Below are 18259 nucleotides of genomic sequence, written 5' to 3' on the forward strand. Positions count from 1 at the left end.
TTTTCTCCACTTTTGGTCAGTGTTTTATCACAGCAACAGAGAAACAAACTGGAACAGCTGCCCACCCACTTAAAAAAATATCCTGGCTTTATTGATTCTCTTAAAATAATATTCTCTTTCCTTATTCATACTCCACAGCATTTCCTGCTCTTTTCTCTTGTGGGATTTTTCTTCCTGAGCTCTATGTTATTGGTATTTAGAGTTGTCTGTGTCTTCTCCTGTGTAGTTAGATCTATCCTAGGTACTTCAAAATGCAAAGTGCTTTCCTCTTGAAGATGTTTCCTTTGCGCATGCCCAAAATAGAGCATTTCAGTGACCCTGTGGCAGATAGACACCTGAAGGAATGTGCTTTGCCCATTTTCTAGCACTCAGTTGTCTTTGAATATAATCTCATAAAGATTTATTGTTTCATGTAAAGAGGAAAGCAATCGGAGTAGTGGTTCTTGGTAACATGTCAATGTCCCATGTGACACTGACCTTAATGTAACCTGTAGTGAGTGCTAGTTTGACTTTACCTATTCTTAATCAGCCACAGAAGCATCTAGTCTGCTATAATATTAATATTTCTTCTTATAAACTCCTCATGAGTTATTACTTCACTCAGGCTCTGGCAAATAGCTGCTTTTAGATTGTACAAGGCATTAATTAAGATTAGCTTATATTTGGAGAAATTTTCCTACCAATCTCTCTGAAGTTGCAGGTTTGCATACTTGATTAAGCAAAAACTTATAAGATGATGTTTTTCTTTCATAACTTGAAGTTAATGCACCATAAAAGCAATCAGCTTCATTTTTTGTAGTCATGTAACTGCGCTGAGGGCAGACAGTTCTTGGAATTATAAGTATTGAAAAATATACCAAACCACAAAAATATCCTAACTACATGTTTCTATATCCTCAGACAGAAAAAAAAATAGTTCTATGAAGTAGTATTTAGTTTATGGAAAGTTATATTTGTGAGGCTCCAGACAGGAATGCAATTTATAATATGTAACTATTAAGTAACAGCCATCAAGTATTAGAGTAATGTCTAAATAGATTACTCTGTCACTAAATCACTTTTATCACTATGTATCCCTGTTAAGTGCTAACTAAATGAAATAATGGATTTAGAAGTGAGAGTTCAAGCAAAAACTGTACTGTGGATCTTAATTTTAAAAATGTTGTATCTTCTTGGGAAATGCCACTTGCTAAGCGTACTGGTGAAGCACAGCGTTCTAGCCTATAGCTTTCTAGTTTGTTTTTTTTTGTAAGTGAGACATGTTACAAGTTTCCTATTAAAACTGAATATTAGAAGCAATATTTTCTGAATACTTAAAGAGGAAAGAGTTATCAACATCTCAGCTATAATGCTTTAGTATTTATTCATCTACCATAGGCACTGATTGCGTGGAGTAACACCCGTGCCTGGTACTGGTAATGTAGGTAGGTACCAGCCTTCTGACTAAAGGGCACCATGGATGATCAACTGTGACACTTGGTGTAAATTAGAGAAGAGGTTAAAATGTCGTTAGTGACATTTACTACACAAATGCTGACCTTCGAAACTCTTATAGGTCTTCGGGGCTATGGGAGCTATTGTCACAAAGCTCTTTTTGTCTGTCATCATAACGGCAACTTCTCTTAAGGCAAAGCAAACACTACCACCATGAACATTATACCAGCATACTGTTGGTGGTCTCAGACCTCTCCTCGTAACTCTACCTGTCGTAGATAGTTTTCGTCACTCATTCCCATGCTTCAGATTCTAAAGTACCCCTGCTAGTTTGCAGAATAATCAGAGAGCATATATTTACATATTACTATGAGTCATCAACCCAGAGCTCAGTAGCCCACTTGGGAACAAACCTCCACAACCAGGCTTTTCTGTGGCCACCGTGACAACAGCCCACGGGTGTTTGTTTGGAATCCCTTGAAGCTGTCAGTCTGTCAGCCATCTGAAGACTTGACTGGTCAGTTGTTTTCTCTGGTCACTTAAAGAAGCTCTGACCAGTAGAGATCAAGCCTTTGACACAAGGAAATGAGTTCCCCTGCTTTTTAATCCTTTGCAACAGTTTGAGAAATGCTTGGAATTGTAACCTGTATGAGTCTGATCTCTGAGCCTCACTGAGATGTTTGAGGTCATCTCGTGGTCCATTATCAAGGTGTTTTTACTCACAAGGGATTTTGTTTAGCATTCATTTTCTTAATGTGACAAAATAGACATTGATTTTATTGGTTCACACAGACACCCATAATTTGATACTTATTTACTGTAGACAAATTTCTAAATGGTCTTATTAAATATAAAACATGAAGTCAAATATAGGGGTGAAAGCTTTAAATCAGGGAAATAGGGAAAGCCACAGCCAACCTTACCTCACCAACTCTGCAGCTTCTAAATGTGTGTTACTTCCTGTCTATCCATGCCTTTATTGCCTTCCTGTCCTGCCTCTCATTGGCTATCTTAGCCCAGCTACCTCACTTCCTCTTCATATACAGCTCTTTCACTTTCTGTCTGTCTGTACAGACCTCCAGGTCTCTATAGTTGGTACTGGGATTAAAGGCATGTGTCACCACACTTGGCTCTGTTCCATAGTGTGGCCTTGAACACGCAGAGATCCTGCCTGCTAAGGGATTAAGGGTGTGTGCTGTCTGACTTCCTGTTTACTTAAAATGGCTGGCCTTTCCCCCCTGATCTCCAGGCAAGCTTTATTTATTAACATACATATAAAATATCACCACATTTCCCCCTTTTTTTGTCTAATAAAAAAAGTTGAGCCGGGCGGTGGTGGTGCACGCCTTAAATCCCAGCACTTGGGAGGCAGAGGCAGGCGGATCTCTGTGAGTTCGAGGCCAGCCTGGGCTACCAAGTGAGTTCCAGGAAAGGCGCAAAGCTACACAGAGAAACCCTGTCTCGAAAAACCAAAAAAAAAAAAAATAAAAAAATAAAAAAAATAAAAAGTTGTAATTAATATAAGAAAAACTATATGCAATAACTATAATAACTATATACAATATATACAAGCAATAAATACATCAAAAATGTCTCATCCATTTGCATTGACAAATTCAGAGAAAATACTCCATTGTTTATCCTATTTTGGTGAGTCCAAAATGTACCTAATTCACTTTCTATCCTATCTTGTATTACCAACAGAAAACTATCTTATGATGTCTTTCAAACTTATACACAACACCTCTTAGTGCATTTCTTTTCTGAATTTCTTAACAAGGAAAACTGTAACTACAACTATCTAATCTTCAACTCTCTCATAGACCTGAGAAGGAAATAATATTACCCAGTAAAACAGGAAGTGCAAACAAGTGACTTCCAAAAAATGAGTTATGACAGAAATAGCTAGCTACCTGGACAGTCACCCGAGGTTTCTCTGCACGTTGGGGCATCATCTTCGGCCTACGGGCTTATTGTATCTGACAGACTCATTTGTGAAGTAGGGTGTACACAAGACCTACAGCTTAACCTCACATTCCATGTACCAGATAAATTTGAATTCTGCCAGTGTCCTGTCATGACAGGATTTTAAATTCTGGAAATTGCTGGTGTTTTTGGAATTCGGCTGCCTATTCTTCTCGGCTTGTGGGTGGCTTCATCTCCTTTATTAAATGCCAGTCTACCATTGAGAGGTTAGATTCCATCAGCCTAGTTTCTCCTTCAAGAATAACTGTTTCAGCTACTGTTCCACTACACACCAGAAGCCATCGGTCCACTGCCTGTTCAGCTGCCTTCGAAGAAAGAGGCGCTGTACCTTTTCTGGATTGTAAAGCCACTTCAGTGATGGTGCCATATTGTCCTGGCTTCAGAGGACACCTTCTGCCAAAGTAGCAACCACAATTGTCTTGGCAAGGATCGGTAGTCCTTTGTTTTGTGTCCTGTTTGTCCACTTTGGATGACATACTAATCAGTCGATGTGAGAGCACTTTTTCGTCCAGTGGCTAACTTTTGTCACAGTGAAAGTTGACTCCATATGCAGTTTCTTCAATGCCCATATCTTTTCTGAAGTGGATTGGTGCAGCCAGGAACAGACATGTCTCATAGTCATAAAAAAAGAAAAAAATGTATGTTACTAAAACATTTTAAATGCCATATTCTGTAGATCTCTGAAGGATTTGAAGATGACCTATCTAAAATATATCTGCTCAACCTTGAAAACATACCTAATATGACTACAAGTTTGATTGTAATGTCTGACTACTAACTTTCATTTTTATATCCTAATAGTTGGTAATATTAACATTCAAGGGTTAGCAAACTGCATTACATTGTTAAATGAACTGTATGGGTACACTATCCTGAACAAGATTAGAAATATACATACAGCATTTTCTAACAACCTCAATCTCAATATATATAATTTGTATACAATATATAACAATCCAATCCAAAGTAAAGTATTTAAACTAGTAGTTGTCTTTTAAAAGTAGATTCAATAATCTACCCATTATTCTATCATTTCTATATCTCTTTTCTTTCAGAGTAGATAATCTACCTCTTATCTATATCTTATTTTTTCTTTTTCTTTTTCAAACAGAACTTTAAATCTAATCTCCTTTGTTTAGCCTCTTTCCTGACCACTAACAATAACAACTTGTAACCAACCCTCCTAAACAATGACAATTATTCTAAACCCAAAACCCATTTAAAGACCAAAACCCACCAGCCACACCTCTTGGGAATATGGGCCTCATGTTCTTAAAATTATTTCCTGCTATTTGTGGGTGAAGGAATCTTTAGGGCATCCTGAAAAGAAAATTTTTGGGTTAATTATCAAGTTTCAGGGGAGGTAGCTATATCATTTGTTGTCTAGTTTCTGCATAATGCAAAAGTACAGGGCTTATCTCAAGTCCTCGCTCAAATCGTTTGTGAGGCTGGATCATCTCAGCTAGCCATCTTCAAATTGTCCCGAGCGGTTTGTATTCCAAAGCTGATCTTTTGGAGATGTTTGTCAGCTTAGTAGTATTATTGTTGTCCATGTGGAATCATCGTTGTGGGGCCCCATCATCTTTCTGGAAACTTCAAATTCGCTGTTAGGCCTGGTCATGATTCCCTGCAGAAAAACTGATAGAGACTTCAACACAAAAACATGTATAGGCAGCTTTTTTTCTGGAATTAGTTAGTACTCTATATGACCATTAATATCATAATAAAAGTTTAAAATATATATATTAGTCTTATACATTTTGAAATAAAATTCATACCTTAAGAAAAGTTTAAAGAATCAAAATAGAACCAAAGAACTGAGATTAGTGGCAATAGAATAGTCCTTTAATTTTGGTTTTCTACTGTCCCATATCAGATGGCTCTTTCTTCGGACACGATACAGAGAATTTGCATTTTCTTTCTAACAACATGCTTGGGTTTAGAGAAGGAGAGAGTCTTTCTCTAACTCCAAAGCCAGCTTTAATTTTTTTTTTTTTTTTTTTTTTTTTTTTTTGGTTTTCCGAGACAGGGTTTCTCTGTGTAGCTTTGCTCCTTTCCTGGAACTCACTTGGTAACCCAGGCTGCCTTGAACTCACAGAGATCCACCTGGCTCTGCCTCCTTAGTGCTGGGATTAAAGGCGTGCGCCACCACTGCCCGGCTAACCCAGCTTTAATTTTTAATTGAACTGGGGCTACAAAAAGACCATTTGTGTTAAGTGTCTGTAGAGAAGAGCAGAAGCAAACATTTAGGAAGACTTGTGAAATTTTATAGATGATAAACCAATAGGCCAATTTACTGTTTTTCTTGGGACATTTATTCTGGATGATTTTGTCCTTTTTCTTCAGATGTCTCATTTGTCCAGTGTTCTTCAGATTTCTTAGCCTTCATTCTCCTGAAAGACAAAAACAAAAACCCTCCCCCAAGCCTAACTTTGGGGAGGTTCCCTATTGGCAAGTTATATCTGATTAAATGAAAAGCATTTGTTAGTGATATAAGTTAATTTAAATTGGATGGTCATGCTGGTTGATAAACTATCACCTCTTCTAATTAAGAAGGCTCTCTTGTTCAAATCAAACCTTTATCAATTTTGATGGTACCCGCAGCTTATCTTCTCCTGTAGAAACAAAAGCAAATCCCTGTCCCCAATGTAACACATATTCTGGTTTCCATTCTGAGGTCAACACATCTTTAAAGTATATAGGCTGTTTTAATTCTGTAGTTTTTTCCTATTATCCAGCTTCTAGCCAATGTGTGATTACAGGCTTTACCTGCATCCCATTACATGCTGCTCATTGGGTGGCTCACTGGTGTTTCTCCTTGCCTTCTTCCTGTCTCTCCGTTTGGATTTTCCACCTGTCTCTAAGCTGCCTTGTTATAGGCCAAACAGCTTTATTTATCAGCCAATCAGAACACCACATATTCACAGCATACAGAAACATATAACCCATCATTTTTATAATATGCCAAGGGGAGAGGCAAAAGACCTCCCTCTTGCAAGATCAAAGTACACTGTGTAGCCAAGTGTAGACCCTTCCAAACACCTGGTAAACACGCCCGTGGTCAAGTCATCCCATTATGCAGTTCTGCTGGGTAAATCAAGCTCAAATTCTCTGACCCTGAGTAATTTCTCTTTAGAAAGCCTCTGTGGGTTCCCACAACAGATGAGCAAGTATCTCTGTGAAATATTGATTTGGAGTCTTTCAGGTAAGTGCTCAGAAGTGATATGTCTGGGTCCTGTGATATATCAATTTTCAGTTTTGTAAGGGACCCAGTCCTGTCTCAGGGGTCCCTCTTTTCATATCCTTATCAATATCTGTTGCTATTGTTTCCATGAAGATTACCATATTTACGGAAGCAAGAGGGAAACTTATTCTACTTTTGTTTTGTGTTTCTCTGGTGGCTAGTGAGATTTAATTAATTTTTTTTATTTATGGTGAAAAAGTATATTTAGAATTAGCCAGCTGGAATCAGTTTAGATGATCCCAATTTTATTGGCAACATCCAGAGCATCATAGTCAAGAGCCAACCGAACATACACCTTCTTCTCTCCATCAGGCCTTATCAGAGTGTTGACTTTGGCCACATCGATGTCATAGAGTTTCTTCACAGCCTGTTTGATCTGGTGCTTGTTGGCCTTGACATCCACAATGAACACAAGTGTGTTGAAGTCAGTCCTGTCTTCTCCAGGACTGACTCAGTGGTCAGGGGGAATTTGATGATGGCATGGTGGTCAAGCTTGTTTCTCCTGGGTGCACCCTTTCGAGGATATTTGGGCTGCCTCCGGAGCCGCAGGGTCTTGGGCCTCTGGAACATGGGTGACGTGCGGATCTTCTTTTTGTGGCTGTGGACGCCTTTCAGCACTGTCTTCTTGGCTTTCAAGGCCTTCGCTTTGGCTTCGGCTTTGGGAGGGGCAGGAGCTTCCTTCTTCGCTTTCGGCGCCATCTTGGCGAAAAGTGATTTAATTAATTTTTTTGTATTTATTGACCATTTAAATTTCATTTTTTGAGATCTACTCATTTCATTTGTACATTAATTGATTGGGTGGTTTGATTTCTTGTTGGTTTTTTGATTCTTTCTATCTACTTTTCTTCTGCCAGATGTACAGATTTTCTCTTGTTGGACAACAGAGGTGTGGATGAAGAAGTTGTGGTATCTGTGCAGTGGACATTTCTACCATGAAGGCTACAATGAAATTATACTGCTTAACGTCAAGTAGCAGCAACTGCAGATAGTCATATTAAGCAAAATATGCTAGTCTCACCAGAAAGATTTTCTCCCATTTCTACAGGCTGCCTTTTTTACTTGACTAATTACTCCTTTGCTCTATAAGAGCTTTTCAGTCCCATTTATCAGTTGTCAGCATTATTTCCTGAGTGACTTGTGACCTATTCACAAAGTCCTTGCTTAGGTCTTGAAATGTTTCCTGTACTTTTCCTTCTTCTGGTTTGAGAGTTTCACCTCCTACATTAAAGTCCTTGCTCGGAGTTTTACCCCACACCAGGGTTATTCGGTTGACTAGGTTTCAGCATGCAGTGTGCAGTCTACAACAGTTGCTCAGAACTTCTGACAGTTCAGTTCCTGGAGAGTCTGGGCTCGCCAAGCAGCATCTTCAGCAGGCCTTTTACTGAAAGCATCTCACTGTGGCTCCGGGCCAGTGCCTATGGAGAGGGTTTCCCTAGCATCTCTTTCCTCCTCCTGCTGCTGCCATTTCTAATTTTTGTCTCCTTTCTTCTCTCTCTTTCTTCTCTCTTTCAAACATCTGTTACTGAGAATACTATGCTCTCGTCACTCCACTCACGCGGAGTGGGGAGCTCCCTAGGCTATGCCAGTCTGGCTGCTATGGACTTTGTTTTGTTCCTTTTCAGTTTTGTTCTTATTTTATTTTCCTATTAAACTGGAGATTTTTCCAGCGAGCATCCACCTTTTCTGAGAGTGTTTATGCAGCTTCTCCAAGTGTATTCCCTGGAGACGTGGGCAGATGGTCCTCCTGCGCTGTCTGCCATCTTTGATCCCAGCTTCTCTGATCTGGTGTGTTTACAGATCTTAAAGAATGACAGTATACAAAAGTGCTGTGCTGTGATGCAGCACCATGTACAGTGCATATGTTCAGGAAAACTTACAGGAAACAAGAAACACTATTTCCAAACGATTTAATGTATTCTAGAGCAGAACCCAGGAGGAGGTAGAAATCAGTCATAATTATGCAAGAGTTAAGGAATCTGCCATATGGGACCATACTGACACAACATGTATGGTGTTTAAATTATTTTTTCAACTTTGGAGTTCAGATTAAGCAGAAAAAAATAGTTTTTAATGAAATCATAGACTCCTATAGAGTCTTACTCACTTTGGACTGACTTATAAGTAGTGGGGATGATGGACTTGCTTTTTGGGGACTGGATGCTTTTAATTTCACTCAAAGGGAAGATATCTCATTTTTTGTTTTGATTGCTACATGATGCTGCATCCCAATTTTTCACTGTACTTTTTAACCGGGGCTTAGAAAATTGCCCAAATCAAAATGTCTTTACTCTTAGTTTAAGAAGCAAACAGTTGATTTATTTTTTCTAAACCACCTTAAAAGACATTAAAAGTCCTTGACATTGCCTTAAAATTTTTGTGTGGCCAATGTGGGAGCACATTTGCATTTTCACTTTCTCATTTATCAGACAAGGGAGTTGAAATCCATCGTGCTGCAACATTATTGCAGATTAAAGAGCAGATTGCAGCTGCTGTAAGTCCAATTCTATACAGTTGGTGCTTCTACAGTTACATTTCTGTTACAGAGTTTTTAATGTATCTGCTTTTCAACTCTGTAAGAAGACTGTGCAGTGAGAACAGTGAGTTTGCAGGTAGTAAAGCATCTGTCTACACAGAGGACGGTGGTGAATGGAACTAGGTTCAGGATGAAAGTCCGAGTCTGACAACCCTGAGCACAGAGGTACTGGCAACAGGAATATTGGAGGTGTCGGGGGTGTGGCCGAAACCTGGCCTCTGACCTGACTTCTCCTGTCAACGAATTATGTTCAGGGATGACAGACCTCCCTTTCTTTCCTCCTTGTGATGACCAGGGACCTGGTGGATAGTCAGGATTGCTAGAAATTGTGGAAATCATGTTGCTCACAGGTCTGATGCACCCCAGGATAGCATCCTAGTGCAGAATCGTGATTCATATTCAGTAACTTGACTGTGCAGTTCTCAAGTGTGGACTTTGTAGAGGACAGCATTAGGTTGCAGTATGAATAGACTGCACATGCCTGAAACCTTCCTTTTAGTCAGTTGCACTGTGAATCAACTGGATATGCCTGAAGCCTACCTTTTGGTTAGATTAATGATAGTAAACAAAAAGCTAGTTTTTAAAAAATAGATCATTGTTTTCCAAAATTGCTATTAGTAAAATGAAGGCATAAGAATTCAATGATAGTAATGATACTGATTTTTGAGAATTTCAACCTATAATTTCTACTCCCATTGCCAATTTTAACACATCTGACATTTCAGAAAGCCTTTTACCTACTTTCACTTGAAGTAACAGAATAGATAAAAATAGTTTTTGTTATTAACTGTTGATATAATTGTGCTTTTAATGTAATTGTTTTGAATCTGAGGTGCTTTGTTTTGTTTTGCCAGTTTGAACAACATGAAATTGACATTATATGGAGGCTTTTGACCTGAATGTACCATTTCCTATGATTATACATGGACCATGTCTATAAAACAGAGACAAAATTGATTTGATCATAATTCTAGAGTATGATATTTATATGAACAATTAAGTGGACTGCCTGTTGGGAGGCACTGTGGATTTCCCATTCTCACATTGGATAGCCACAGCTGTGTCTTTAATGAAGGAGAAGTAATATCAGCATGATATTTCCTGTTGAACAACAATAAATAATTTATTTAAGCTGAATGATTAGTGCAAAGGTTTAATGGAAGTGATCAATATTTGGACTTTTAATAAAATGTAAGACTTACTACTGTCTTTTATTGACAATATTTTTGTCAATATGTGTTTATTTAGGATATTCATATTTTACTATACTTTTCTCTTAATGCTTAGACCTGAAATCTGCATCAAGCACCACATCTGAGGCACTAGTTATCATTTTTTATGGGTTTCTAATGGTTCTGTCATTTTTAGAATCTCATTTGAATTATAAACTGTAAAAATATTTTTAGTCTGTGTGGAATTATATTTCAATTCTCTATGTTTGATTTTCTGTCAAACGAAGTGAATAAGAGTATTTTATGAATAAGCTCCTACTCCTAATGAGGGGTGCTAACCATCTGTTTGATGTTTTTGGATTCTCTTTATGTGTAAGAAACATCAAGATTTGATCTGAAGACTAATGGAATAGCACTCTTTGGGAATACAGGTCTTATGATGTTATACTTATTTTTTAAAGTTGTGTGTGTCTAACTAGAAAATCCCTTTTCCCTAATGGTACTCTGGGGTGTGTGTGTGTGTGTGTGTGTGTGTGTGTGTGTGTGTGTGTGTGTGTGTGTGTGTTAGAAAATCTTTGTTGCCATAAGTTTTATGTTTTGGAAGGGGTGGTTGAGTCAGGGTCATGTGCGCAAGAAGAAGCTCTCCTGGTGGGCCTCAGTTCTCTTCTTTTAGTTATTTTTGTTGTGTTGTTTCAATTAGTTAACTTTTAAGGAAAAATTACCTTGTTAGAAACTGTAAATTCACACAAATTTGTAACAAATATTTTATATACTCATTTTAGTCTGATTAAAAGCAGATTTCAAATAATGCTCAAGTGTGGTGATCCAATTTAATTCTATCTTTCATATTCTTTTTCTAGTGATAAGAAATAAGGCTCAGATTTAGTCAAGTTTTTAATATTAAAATGTTAAATATAACTACATCTTTAGAGACTATTATCACTGTGTTACTTCAGGTTCATTTAATATACTGGAGAGATATGCAGTGGCAGAGGAAGCATGAGGAAGAATACATCCTTAAGGGACAAGGGCAATTATTTTCAAAGGCTAGCAGTCTCCAAAGTTGACAGGTGTTGAGGTAATCTCTCATTGATCAAACAAACCATCTGGTCTCTAAAATGAAACTAGACTTGAATCATCATGCAATCCAATCCCTTGTGATATATCTGGAAAAGGACCATTCAGTCTTGTCAGCACTGACAGGAGCTTGCTGTCTCCTTAGCAAGCCTATTCCAGAAGTGCCTTTGGCGTACTACTCCACTATATAAAATACTAACCAAGGAAGATGACCCAGACGGCATGACTGACCTTAAGGCTTGTAGGAAGGATAGGAATTGGTGGCCTGTGGAAAAGGAAAAATACCCAGGCAGAGGGTTCAACGCAAACATAAAAAGCTAAAACCTGATTGGTGCTAGGGGAAGCAGAGTGGAAGATGGGGAGCGGTGACCAGGAAGCTTGCTGGTCAGCCAACAGATGCCTTGTAGACCATGTGCAAAAGCTGAGATTTTTTACCCTGAAGGGGAAGAACTGATCACTGGAAGGTTCAAATGAAGGAGGATGTGGCTACATTTATGTTTCAATTAGGTCTACTGACTGTGTGGAAGGTGTGCTTGAGATGGGAAAGTCTAAAGTTAGAAAGGCCAACTGGGAAGGTGTTGGAATAGTTTCATCAAAAATCAGTGCAAAACTATATGTGGAAAAGAAGAGTAAAATAATAGGACTGTTGAGCAAGGAAAAGATGAATTCTATTGTGGATTGTTTTGAAAATGATTAAAGAGTGAGGTCAAAAGCAGATTTAAGGATGACAAAAACCAGGCTAGAGATCTGGACAATTTGTTGTTGGGACAAGGATTGGGGATTTGGAATTTGTTTTCTTTCATGTGCTGAGTTTGATTTTTCCAGTAGTCCATCCAGGATGAGTCTGGGCAGAAGCTGAGGTGGAAAGGTCTCTCCTGGGACATGGATGCTGGACTCAGGAGACTGGATACGATCATGGGCTGTTATGAAGACAAGCCTGGTGACAGATCATGGGAGCATACCATCATTTATGGGGCAAGTAGAAGAGGAGATACCTAAATAAAATAGTTACCAATGATAGTTACAAACATAGGAAAAGGACAAACTGTGCTTGCTGATAGGGAAGTCAAGAAAATGCAACATTCAAAGGACATCGCCATACACAGCCAAGATGCCCAGTAAATTAAAGCCCAGAGTATTGTTTCTGCAGTGGGTGGTGGTGAGTGCCGTGAGCATTTGCCAGAACAATGCCAGTGCTGTGTTTGCATGGCCAATTAGATCTCAGGGAGTGGGTGTGGTGATCATTTCTTTTCATGAAATCTGGATAAAAAGACAAGGAGAATGAATGTAGTTTAAGGACATGAAAACAAGCAAGCATTGTTTTTAGGGTGAATGAGATTTTGGGGGCAGAGGAAAAAAGATGAGGAAAAAGGGAGCGATTGAGTTTACAAAAGAGAGAATAGATAGCTGTGGCCAGTTCCTGAGAGAGTGGCTAGCACTTCTGAAAAGGCGTTAGGTGAGGTCTTTTTGGAGAACAGTTTTGAATCCTCCGAGAAACAAGAGAAGGAAGAAGGAATGCCCTTGAAAGTAGAGAGTGGATGAGTGTGAGTGGGCGCGGAGTTGAGAGTAATCATGTTTAATGGCCATTGTTATTGAGTCTGGGATAAGTATCATATCCTGAGAGTGAAGAGGTGAACGTTGACACAGATGCTAAGGAGAAAAATAGGAAAAGGTGGCAAGCACAGTGACAACCGTTACTGAATGGCTGTTCCAGGCTGTGGCACCTGGGATTGGAGATCATGGGCCAATGCCGTGAGTGGTGGTCAACCTAGTCATGTAGCCCAACCCCTCCCCACAGTACTTTAACAGAATCAGTGAAAGCAGACTGTAGTTCTGAACTACAGTTGGGGTTTTTCAAAGGACATGTAAAACACATATAGGGTGTACAGGAAATCAGGATGTTGGAAAGTCTGATAAGGAAATTGGAGTTTCGTGTTAAATAGGAATGAATGGTGCTTCAGAAGAAGCTGGTATATGAGGAGATCTGAGGTGGAGGGAGGTGGGGACAGCTGAGGAAATCTCTGTAGGGCTCGGGGAGCAGGGCAGGAGGAGGGCAGATGTAGAAATATAGAGTCTCATACAATACGGGTATTGTTTGTGTTCTACCTCCTAGCAACTGGACCAACATTTATTTAAGAGGTAGTATGTTCCAGGCACTGTGGTGTCTTAGTGCATTTTCCGTGGCTGTTAAAAGAACACTGAGGACAAGATGATTTATAAAGAGTGGAGATTATTTTTGCTTCATGATTTCAGAAGCTGAGAAATCCAGGAACATTGTATTCCTCAGCTTTGGAATAGCTCATGCTGCTTTGAAATGCCGAGAGCAGTTGGACATGTACAAAGCAAACAAACCATGCAGAGTGTCTTCATTTTGTAACAACCTATCTCATAGTTACTAATCCAGTCTTGAGAGAATTAACCCAGGCCCCAGGCACTAATCTCCCCTAACAACTTAATCATCTCTTAAAGACCGCAGCATCTCTCAATGCTATTAAAGTAGGAATTAAATTTCTATGAGTTTTTTTTTTTGGGGGGGGTATCCAACCATGTTCAAATCATGGCAGCATGAACAGAAACAGGCAGAAAAGAGAATCATGGTCCTCACTTCACTGCAGTGCATAGATGGTATAGTGTATACAGGTCAGGCCATGGCTGTGTAAAGTGTGGGTCTTCGGTCTCCCATAGCCGCGTAGTCTCAGTGAGAACAATGTAGGCTGTAATTTGCCCACCAGTCTTCTGTTCAGCAGAAATGTTTTGCCGTGTATTCCTTCAGCCATGAGTACAGAGAAAGGTGGGGGGAAGAAAGTTTTCATTTGGGCTATTTAAACTTGCTTCTCGTCTGACTTCTCAGCTGCCTTCTATCTGGCCAGATGACACTGGCATGTTAATAATATCTTCAGAAATAGGCAATGACGGCAGAAAAGTTAATTTCTCACTTACTTGAAGCCCTGAACAGGGCAAGGACTTCCGTTCGAAGCAGTGACTCAAGACCTTAGGGAAGTATTGACCCAATACTGGTAATTTTCAGATTGCTTCTCTGTTGCTGAAGCCTTTGAGACCTCTCAGGTGCACAGAACATCCTGAGACGAACCCCTTCCATTTGCGTTTGCCATTCCACCACTCCTGCCATTCTCTGCGGCCGGTGATGTCCCTGACCACCTCCTTGCCACCATCACCCTCCTCAAGGTGCTGTGGGTCATCCTGATCATTGCACTCTTACTGAAGGCTTGTGGTCCCCTTCCCTGGAGACTTGCTCAGTCTAACACTCTGGATTTCCAAGGCTGTGACCCTTGAACCCTTGACCTTTCCTGCATTTCTATATCATCTCCAATGAATCTCTCCCCAGAAGACCTCAGCCTTTGTGTCTCCTACAGACCTAGAAGCCTCCTTGAACCCATCCTATCTCCCGTGCTACCAACCTCCATTTAGTGGGTCTACCACTATCTCATCTGGAAACACAAGCACTCCCGTTCCATCTCCTCTGAGGGCCTTTCATCACACATGCCTCGTGGGAGAAATACTTTGGAAGGAAAGGGATCCAGAGTCATGATTTTTAAAAGTCTGGCAGAGTGTTTGTATTTCACTCAGTGACAATACCTGGGAGAAACAGTTGAAAAGCAGGAAGGGGCTTATTGTTCAGGGTTTCAGAGGTTTGGTCCATAGTTGGCTAAATCCAGGGCAGTGGGGCTGTGGCGAGTCTGAGCATCATGGTGAGGAGGAAGAGAGGAGAGCAGAGCAGGCCACCACAGGAAGCAAGAGTGAGGGAGGGACTCAGGACCAGGTGCACCCTTCAAGTTCATACCCCTTGTATCACCCACTGCTTTCAACCAGACCCCACCTCCCAATGTTGGTACCAGCTCCAAAAACAGTGACCCATCACATGGGTGTGTGGGGGACAGTTCGTATTCGAACCACAGCAAGTAGTGAGTAGACAGGATGTACTCATTTCTCTTCCAGTGATGCAAACACATCAGCCGCAAAGCCAAGAAGCTGAGTAGCTCCTCCGAACTCTCTCTTGCACTTGCCTACCTGTATCTTCTACAGCATTTGAGGGCTCGTTTTACCTGGGGTGAGATTATTAGTCTTGTTGGGACTGTATGCCAACTTAGAGGTTCTACACCTATTATCTTTTTAGGACAAGTTTTTATATTCTCACCAGTGTGTCTAACCCTTTTGACATTGTAACACTACCTTGTCATCTAAAAAAATCTGGGCTTGAGAACCATGCAAGTTCTGAAAACAATTGTAAAACATTCCATAAGGTTTTAAGGACACTGACGACTTTGTATTGGGCCCTGCTCAGAGCTACCCTTGGCTGCATGTGGCCTGTGGGTTGCAGATTAGGCACACCTAACAGATAACTCCAGTTGGCTTTGTCTAAGTTTTGTAAGCTCTTAATATCTGTACCCTTCCACCCCCACTCAACACATAATGGTTTGGATGCCACTTGAATAACTAAGCTATATTTTTAAATCGCTTTGTCATAATGAAGGTGATAGTCCATATAGAACAAGATTATTTTATTATAAAAATAAGGGTGCATTTAGATTTATAAAGATACATAGGATCAAACTGAAAATAATTTTGACTACATCTCTTACTGATGTATTTTCCTTTATTGTTCCACAAAGCCTCTTACCACCTGAGATTCTCCTAGTAGAAAGCATTAGAAGGTTGTGGATTCTGTGGTCTGTAGCAGTAGTGGCATACACTAGCTCTATGTGTCTGTGGATTCCACATTTGCAGATTCAGTCAACAATGAATATAAAATATGTGAAAAACATTGCACCTGTACTGAACACATACAGGATTCCCCCCCACCCCCTGGTCATTTCCCCCTAAGCAATATAGCAACTATTCTCACAGTTAAGGGATCATAAGAAATCTGGAGAAGATTAAAAGTGCATGAGAGGATCTGTGTGGGGTACATGCCAATGCCATGCTATTTTATGTAACGGACTTGAGCTTACATGCGTTTTGGTACTCATGGAAGGCTCTAGAACCAATCTGTTGTGGATAGTAGTTGACTGGAATTTATTGCCCAAACCAACACCACTAGGAAGAAATGATGGGACCACCATTAATCTTTATGCCAGGAGAGTAATTATGACACTGGTGATCCAGTTAAACAATGTGCACGGTCACCTTGCCGGGCAGAGACTGTGTGTGCTCATCAGACATCCTCATGTACTTTCGAGGTTCTGGGTTTGATTAGATTGTATGGGAAAGTCATTTGTGGGGCCGTTCAGTTGATGGCATCCGTGGATACCTGTTTCTGGCATTTGGTAGTTGTTTATCGAGTTAATCTTGAAGTTGCTTCAGGGGAGGTTTGATGTGATTTTACTCCACCATTGTATCACACCAAGGCTGACCATGTGCTGTGCTCTTCCAGTGAGTTCCAACCCTGCTAACCTGCCATTTTACACTGATGTATCTAATGCCTGGAATTACTGCCAGTGACCTTGGTGATGACCGTGTAATGGGTCCATCACATTTCTACTTTTACTAACTTTGTATTATTTCAGCAGCACATGGTTAATTCACAGCACATTATTTGCAGAGCACTCCTAAATCACTGGTATAAAATCAGTCTGTTAGTGAATTTTTGACATAAATAGACATTGAAAAATAAATTCACATTTAGAGTCTTAACGGAATTCTGATTGCAAGTTCTCATGGTTCCTTTTAGCCCCGAACACTTTCTGCCTAATATCTTTTTACTGTGATAGTCCTGTCAGTGTCTCAGAGAGAGGCTTCAACATTTCCGGCTTTCCACAATTACTTAGTTAATCCTCAAGTTCTAAAATCTTGTCAGTGGTGGTGTTAGTATCATTTGTTTTGGTAGAGCCTTGTGCATTATTTTATTAGCTGTACAGTTACATTTTCCTTTTGAAATCTTGTGTGTGTGTGTGTGTATGTGTGTGTGTGTGTGTGTGTGTGTGTGTGTGTGTATTCACATGTGCACGTGGAGGTCAGAGTCAACCTCTTGGAGGTGCATAGCCTTTGGGGCTCACCTGCTGACATCAAATGTTGTTTCTCAGGAGCTGTCCCCTTGCTTATTTGAGTCATGTCTCTTGCTGGGCCCCAGACCTTGCTGATTAGCCTAGGCTGGCTGGCCACTGAGCCACAGGGATATGCCTGTCTCCATCTCACCAGCATGAATCACCATACTCAGCTTTGTGTGTGTGTGTGTGTGTGTGTGTGTGTGTGTGTGTGTGTGTGTAGGGTCTGGGATGGAGTTCAAGTCCTGTATTTGCAAGGCAAGGACTTTACCAGCTGGTCTATCTCAGCCCCTCCTGACCTTCATATTAGCCCTTTGCTTCTCTGTGAGTCAAGAAGACATGTGTAAGTCCTCTGCCTTTTTCCCCCTCCAGCTAAAGTTATGGATAAGATAATATTTACCTGTTTCCAAGTAACATCTAATGTGCTATTTTAACCAAAGTAAATACAAGGGCAAGTTTAGTAGTTAAACTTTGGCATTTTAAAACTTATTTTTGTTTATGAATTATGTGTATGTGAGTGTGTATGTGGGTACCTGTGGAAGCCAGGATGGGGCATCAGACTCCCAGAGCTGGAGTTGGTGGTTGTGAACCATGTGACATGGGTGCTGGAAACCCAACTTGGGTTCTCTGGGAGAGCAGTAAGGGCTGCTAAGTGCTGGGCCACGTAGCTAAGTCTTAACAGACCTCTCTCTGTTTGTAAGCTGTCTCTAGCAAGATCATTTCAGGTGGAAATTTTGTCTATTTCATGACTTTCATGTAGTTAAAAAGGGAGCTTTTTTGTTGTATTGAGACATTTAATTGTACAATCTCA

At 40.1% G+C, this 18259-nt stretch overlaps 1 protein-coding gene and 1 pseudogene across 1 annotated transcript in view; one reads left to right on the forward strand and one right to left on the reverse strand.

Moving 5' to 3' along the window:
- Positions 1–18259, forward strand: part of Tmem117 (transmembrane protein 117) — a 446256-nt gene that overhangs the window by 61583 nt on the left and 366414 nt on the right. The gene's annotated exons all lie outside the window — the stretch shown is intronic.
- LOC102923588 (large ribosomal subunit protein uL23 pseudogene) lies at positions 6823–7424 on the reverse strand (annotated as a pseudogene).

The sequence above is a fragment of the Peromyscus maniculatus genome, chromosome 20 (assembly GCF_049852395.1).
Source record: "Peromyscus maniculatus bairdii isolate BWxNUB_F1_BW_parent chromosome 20, HU_Pman_BW_mat_3.1, whole genome shotgun sequence".
Lineage (NCBI taxonomy): Eukaryota > Metazoa > Chordata > Mammalia > Rodentia > Cricetidae > Peromyscus > Peromyscus maniculatus.